This window comes from Aquarana catesbeiana, linkage group LG06 (genome assembly GCF_042186555.1).
Source record: "Aquarana catesbeiana isolate 2022-GZ linkage group LG06, ASM4218655v1, whole genome shotgun sequence".
NCBI lineage: Eukaryota > Metazoa > Chordata > Amphibia > Anura > Ranidae > Aquarana > Aquarana catesbeiana.
In genome coordinates, this window is record NC_133329.1 from 21,988,268 (window position 1) to 21,995,180 (window position 6,913).

The window sequence follows — 6,913 nt, forward strand, 5'->3', positions numbered from 1 at the left end:
GATCAGGATAAACCCATAAGTAGTACACAGAGTAGCGTCAATGCATCAGTTTCTACCGTGTCTGCTCCTTCGTGAATTTATCTTCACGCTTGAGAAATAGGAAATAAGTGAAAATGAAAGTAGAGATACCGATGTGTGTTAGATAAACAAAGAACACAAAGTCATATTGGAGCTCTGCCAGCAGAAGGGTGGGGAGGGAACAGAGTCCATCTGCATCTGATAATAAAGAATTATAATATTAGAAACATACCATCTTGTAGGGATCTCCAAACTACGGTCTTCCAGCTGTTGTAGAACTACACGTTCCATGATGAGGCATTGTAAAACTCTGACTAGGCATGATGGGAATTGCAGTTCCTGAAAAACTGGAGGGCCAAAGTTTGGAGACCCCTGATAGAGCATAGGACTTTGAAGGAGATAATAATTGAAGATACATTTACAATAATACTTTTTAACTACTTTCCCGGTATTCTATGTCGGTACTTTGACATAGAATACCAGGGTTATGGCAGCAGATAGCTGCCATAAAATAGTCAAAGACTTCTTGAGAGCTACCATATATATATAAGAGTTAATATTCTGGACAGCTGCTAGCACTGATCACGTCTCATATGCTCATGCTAACCAAGTAAAAAGTGCCATGCTATCTAGATAATACCATGTGACCACCACATAGGCTAGTGCTACTGTTACCTTCAATAAATAAAAACTCATTAAAAATATATACTGCAATCATTTACAAGTATACCTCATGACAGCATGTGCAAAATAGTATTTATATATATATATACAGTGGGGACAGAAAGTATTCAGACCCCCTTAAATTTTTCACTCTTTGTTATATTGCAGCCATTTGCTAAAATCATTCAAGTTCTTTTTTTTCTTCATTAATATACACACTGCACCCCATAGTGACAGAAAAACACAGAATTGTTGACATTTATGCAGATTTATTAAGAAAGAAAAACTGACATATCACATGGTCCTAAGTATTCAGACCCTTTGCTCAGTATTTAGTAGAAGCTCCTTTTGATCTAATACAGTTATGAGTCTTTTTGAGAAAGATGCAGCAAGTTTTTCACACCTGGATTTGGGGATCCACTGCCATTCCTCCTTGCAGATCCTCTCTAGTTCTGTCAGGTTGGATGGTAAACGTTGGTGGACAGCCATTTTTAGGTCTCTCCAGAGATGCTCAATTGGGTTTAAGTCAGGGCTCTGGTTGGGCCATTCAAGAACAGTCGCTAAGCTGTTGTGAAGCCACTCCTTCATTATTTTAGCTGTGTGCTTATGGTCATTGTCTTGTTGGAAGGTAAACCTTCAGCCCAGTCTGAGGTCCTGAGCACTCTAGAGAAGGTTTTCGTCCAGGATATCCCTGTACTTGGCCGCATTCATCTTTCCCTCGATTGCAACCAGTCGTCCTGTCCCTGCAGCTGAAAAACACCCCCGCAGCATGATGCTGCCACCACCATGCTTCACTGTTGGGACTGTATTGGACAGGTGATGAGCAGTGCCTGGTTTTATCCACACACACCTCTTAGAATTAAGGCCAAAAAGTTCTATCCTCAAAATGCCAATTCTGTCCCTCTACCATTTTGCAACCAAGCTCTCCCTATATTGAACCATAGTCTTTCTTTACAGTGTTAAAATCCAAGGGCTCCTCCACCTATCTCTAATACATACCTCTGAAGACCAGAGGACTTTACTTACCAACTTATTTGTTTCATACCGGCACCTTTCGCTTCTCCACACGACGGAAACCTACTCATTCCCGTTGACCCCTACAGGAACACGTGACATCTCATAAGGAAGGTCTCTGCACCCTTCCTTACTTCTGGAATACTTCCTTTCCTTCTCCCCCACCTTCGGTAATACTCCCTTTCTTTTTCTCCTCACCCTCTCTAACCCCCTCCTACCACACCTCCTTCTCTCTTCCTCATCCACCCTTTCTATCCTCTTCACTTCCGCCACTTCAACATCACGTTCACAACCCTACCCCCCGGATAACCAATATTTCCATAACCCACCCCTAACCACACTTAAGTGAGAAAACAGACGGAAACCCCAGATTCTCTCACTTACCCAAAGCCACACCCCCCACACAATATGTCACCTACGAGACCTACCACTAAACATACCACGCTGAAAATATCATCCCTGAATGCAAAAGAGCTCAAAATCCCAGAGAAACGCAGCCAGGTTCTCTCTCAGATTCACAAACTTTTTAGCTTTTAACATCTCAGAACACTGGCAGACTCCTTCCATAAGAAAGGTTACAAAGACAAAAACCATCAACAGCAGCATAAACACAGCCTTGAAAACCCGAAGAGAAAATCTCCTCCAATACACAGAGAAAAAAACAAATAACCGAGTACCTCTAGTCACCACATACAACCCAGCACTTGAAGGGATCAAAAAGATAATCAAAGATTTACAACCCATTATAACAGAGGATGGAACTCTGAAAGGAATATTCCAACAACCCCCATTATTGGCTTTCAGACAACCACCCAACCTCAGACACAAACTAATCAGCAGGAAACTTCACTCTTATTATGAAGTCACAAATAATGGAAGCAAACCATGCAATAAAAAACGCTGTAAACTGTGCAACCAGATCAATCTATCCAAAAGTGTTACACACACAAATGGGACCTTCAATATCATGGGATCTTACAGCTGTACCTCCAGTAATGTTGTGTACCTCATCCAATGCAAAAGGTGCAGCAAAGGATCTTATGTTGGTGAAACAGGACAGAAGTTGCAAGCGAGGATGAATTTGCACAGACATACCATCAAAGAACATAAAGAAGACAGTTTATGCACACCTGTGGGACATCATTTCTCACAATCGGACCACACTATAGAAGACATCAATGTTTTAGTTCTTAAAGGGAATTTCAGAACTATCCAGGAAAGGAAAACGTTTGAACTAAGAATGATACTTCTTTTTGACACGAAAAATAACGGCCTGAATTTAGATATTGGTTTCCTTACACATTATACTAAAGTTTTACGACCCCCTCTGTGACTAGTATCCCCCCCTGCATTCTATAGCTCTCCCTCTGTCTTATCTCACTAACTCTGCTGCTATCTTTATTACCATTGACTTGTATGTGTTTGGTTTTCTCTTTTTTTTTTTTCTTCTTCTTTAACATGCTGCTTAATAATTTGTGAATCGGTACTGCTTGGACCTTGAAGAAGGGGACATACCCCGAAAGCTTGTCCTGAAAAATTGTATGTTAGTGCAAATAAAAAAAGTATCACGGACAATACTCAATTTCCTCTGTCACAATTCCACTAATATGGCTACAATCAAATCAAGTAAGATGCACAAACTAAAATCCAACATCGTCTTCCTACAGGAAACACATTTCCGCACAGATAAGATTCCTAAGCTCACAAACCACTTGTTTCCAACTTCCTATCATTCTACTAACTCACATGCAAAAACTAAAGGAGTTTCAATTCTTTCTGAATTCTGAACTGGGAACATACTGAATCGCTTATTGACAAGGAAGGCGGATACAGTCAGGTCCATAAATATTGGGACATCAACACAATTCTAATATTTTTGGCTATATACACCACCACAATGGATTTGAAATGAAACAAACAAGATGTGCTTTAACTGCAGAATTTCAGTTTTAATTTGAGGGTATTTACATCCAAATCAGGTGAACGGTGTAGGAATTACAACAGTTTGTATATGTGCCTCCCACTTTTTAAGGGACACAATTCTAATCTTTTTGGCTCTGGGTATAACAGTGGGCAGTATGTACAGGAGAGGAGTGTAGAGGGGATGACAGTGGGCAGTATGTACAGGAGAGGAGTGTGGAGGGGATGACAGTGGGCGGTATGTACAGGAGAGGAGTGTGGAGGGGATGACAGTGGGCGGTATGTACAGGAGAGGAGTGTAGAGGGGATGACAGTGGGCAGTATGTACAGGAGAGGAATGTGGAGGGTATGACAGTGAGCAGTATGTACAGGAGAGGAGTATGGAGGGTATGACAGTTGGCAGTATGTACAGGAGAGGAGTATGGAGGGTATGACAGTTGGCAGTATGTACAGGAGAGGAGTGTGGAGGGTATGACAGCAGGCAGTATCTACAGTTCAGCTCTGACCTCTGCATGCAACCCCTCCCTCCACTACCCCCATCTTCTCCCCCCTCCTTAAAAACTCCACCATCTTCCTTGTGTCTTACTTGTGTTACTGTATTAAGCTGAAGCACCCAGCCGGCTCTACTACCTCCCTGCATACTGCAGTTGGTGCTGCATCTCTCACTCACAAGAAGATCATCCAGTGGGGCTTTCGGCATCTGCACTGCATCCCAGACACCTGCATCTCCCTTGTCCCCATCCTACACTCAGCGGGAGCCACTCAGGAGATCAGATCTGTGGGAGCCGTTGGGAGACGAGCTGTCACTTGTAAACACAGAAGCAAGACTTCTGTATCTACAAGTGATTGTGACGAGCAGGGAGCAGAGGCCCTGAGCCAGAGATGGTGGAACTGAGTTATACCAAGTTCCAGCTGAAAAAAAAGCCCTGTATATATAAATTGTATTTTTAGAAGCATAATGAATTTAAACTTCTGCACAGAACTGAAAAAAAAAAACAGTATAAGAGAGTGAGAGCGATAACACCAAATTTAACATACCTGCTCCCCATTCACACCTGAGACCTTGTAACACCAACAAGTCACATGACACCGGGGAGGGAAAATGGCTAATTGGGCCCAATTCAGACATTTTCACTCAGGGGTGTACTCACTTTTGCCAGCGGTTTAGACATTAATGGCTGTGTGTTGAGTTATTTTGAGGGGACAGTAAATTTACACTGTTATACAAGCTGTACACTCACTACTTTACATTGTAGCAAAGTGTCATTTCTTCAGTGTTGTCACATGAAAAGATAGAATACAATATTTACAAAAATGTGAGGGGTGTACTCACTTTTGTGAGATACTGTATATACAATATATATATATATATGTATATATATATATTTATATCAGACATATTTTGAACACTAAGCTGGCCATACCAGTCTCTGTAACAGAGGAGCTTGCACTCTAATGTCCCTCCACGGTCATATCAGTCTCTGATTACTGAAATTTAATAATAAAGAAGCTGACAACAAAAATAAAAATGTATTCATTCATTTATTCATTGACTTATTTATTGGTAAATAAATTGATAATCACTGAACTTAGTTCAGGTAATAGAGACAACGTACTGGTAAAGACACAGCAATGAACAATACAGAGACGAGAATTATTTATATATTTTTTTTATTTTATTTATTTCAGGTACTTATATAGCGCCGTCAATGTACGCAGCACTTTACATATACATTGCACATTCACATCAGTCCCTACTCTCAAGGAGCTTACAATCAAAGGTCCCTAACTCACATTCATACATACTAGGGACAATTTAGACAGGATCCAACTAACCTACCGGCATGTCTTTGGAGTGTGGGAGGAAACCGGAGTACCCGGAGGAAACCCACGCAGGCACAGGGAGAACATGCAAACTGCAGGCAGGTAGTGTCGTGGTTGGGATTCGAACCAGTGACCCTTCTTACTGCTAGGTGAGAGTGCTACCCACTACACCACTGTGCAGCCCGAATCGTTGTGTGATATAAATTCCCCCATAAATTATTATAATATGTCAGGTTTAGTAGCTGTGTACAAAGTCTGTGAATTGGAGTTTGTGAATTCTGTGAACTCCTTAAGAAATGAATGCAGAATTGTCCCATCTGTACACTGATAAGAAGGAATAGCAGCAATTATCGGGGGGGGCAGTGTAAATTTGGGTGTTATTGCTTTTATGACTTGTATAGTAATAATTGAACTCCAGAACATCCCATCATTACAGGGCCCCTTTTCTGAGAAATACACAGACTGAGTTCATCAGATTTTTGGAATTCTCTTTCACCATCTGAAACTGATGTGAGAGTAGAACAGAATACAGTATCTCCCAGAGAGATCTCCAGCCATATCCCTCCTGTGTCCCATTACACTGCTGAGATCTCACTTGTACCTCATGACACAAGACAGTCACAAAATATCTTTGTGTGTCTTTCTTCTCTTTAGAAAGATATTTTTCTTTACAGTTATTGATAACTGAATATTGTAAAACTGACTTGACTGGGCATGGAGCAAATCAGGGTTTGCATCCATCTTAATTATAAATAAATCTTCTCTACCACTGTCATGAGAGAAGTATAGAGGAAGTGTTTAGCAAGGTTGAGGTCAGGGCTCTGTGCAGGGCAAATGAGTTCCTCTACACCAAACGGGTCAAACCATTTCTTTAAGGAGCTGACTTTACACACAGGGGCACAGTCATGCTGGAACAGAAAAAGGTCTTGCCCATACTTTTACCACAATGCTGGAGGAGCACAGTTACCTAAAATTAAAATATTTGTAGCACCTTGGTAGTAGGCAGGGTTGCTAACAAATTTAGCTTGCTAGGTGGTAACTAGCCTAGCTGATTGATAAGGGATTCACTGGCTTTTCCCTAACTCTGGATTTGATGCACCTCTCTCTTCTATCACTAGGTGGCATTGTTGTCTGTGGCATTAGAATGACAAGGGCATAGTGAATTCAGACTAGGGATGAATGGGTTGTCTCAGCCAATTGGCAGTGGTTTCTTTAGTCCCTTGGCTTGCTGGGAGAGCCTATTTATTCGGGAGACTGCTGGCTGGGTGGACGTGTGTCACAAGGCTCCAGGCTGCTAGGCCAGAAGCCTGAGGCCTATCCTGGGAGGAACTGGCTGCTAGGCTGTCTGGGGCCTATCTAGGTTTGAGATAAGCAGCAAGGGGTAGGGGATTTTGGCCAGAAGCCCAACCAAGTTGCAGAGGTTCCACCAGATGGGGATTCGAATCGTTGCCAGCGGTGAGGGAGAAGCAGTTTC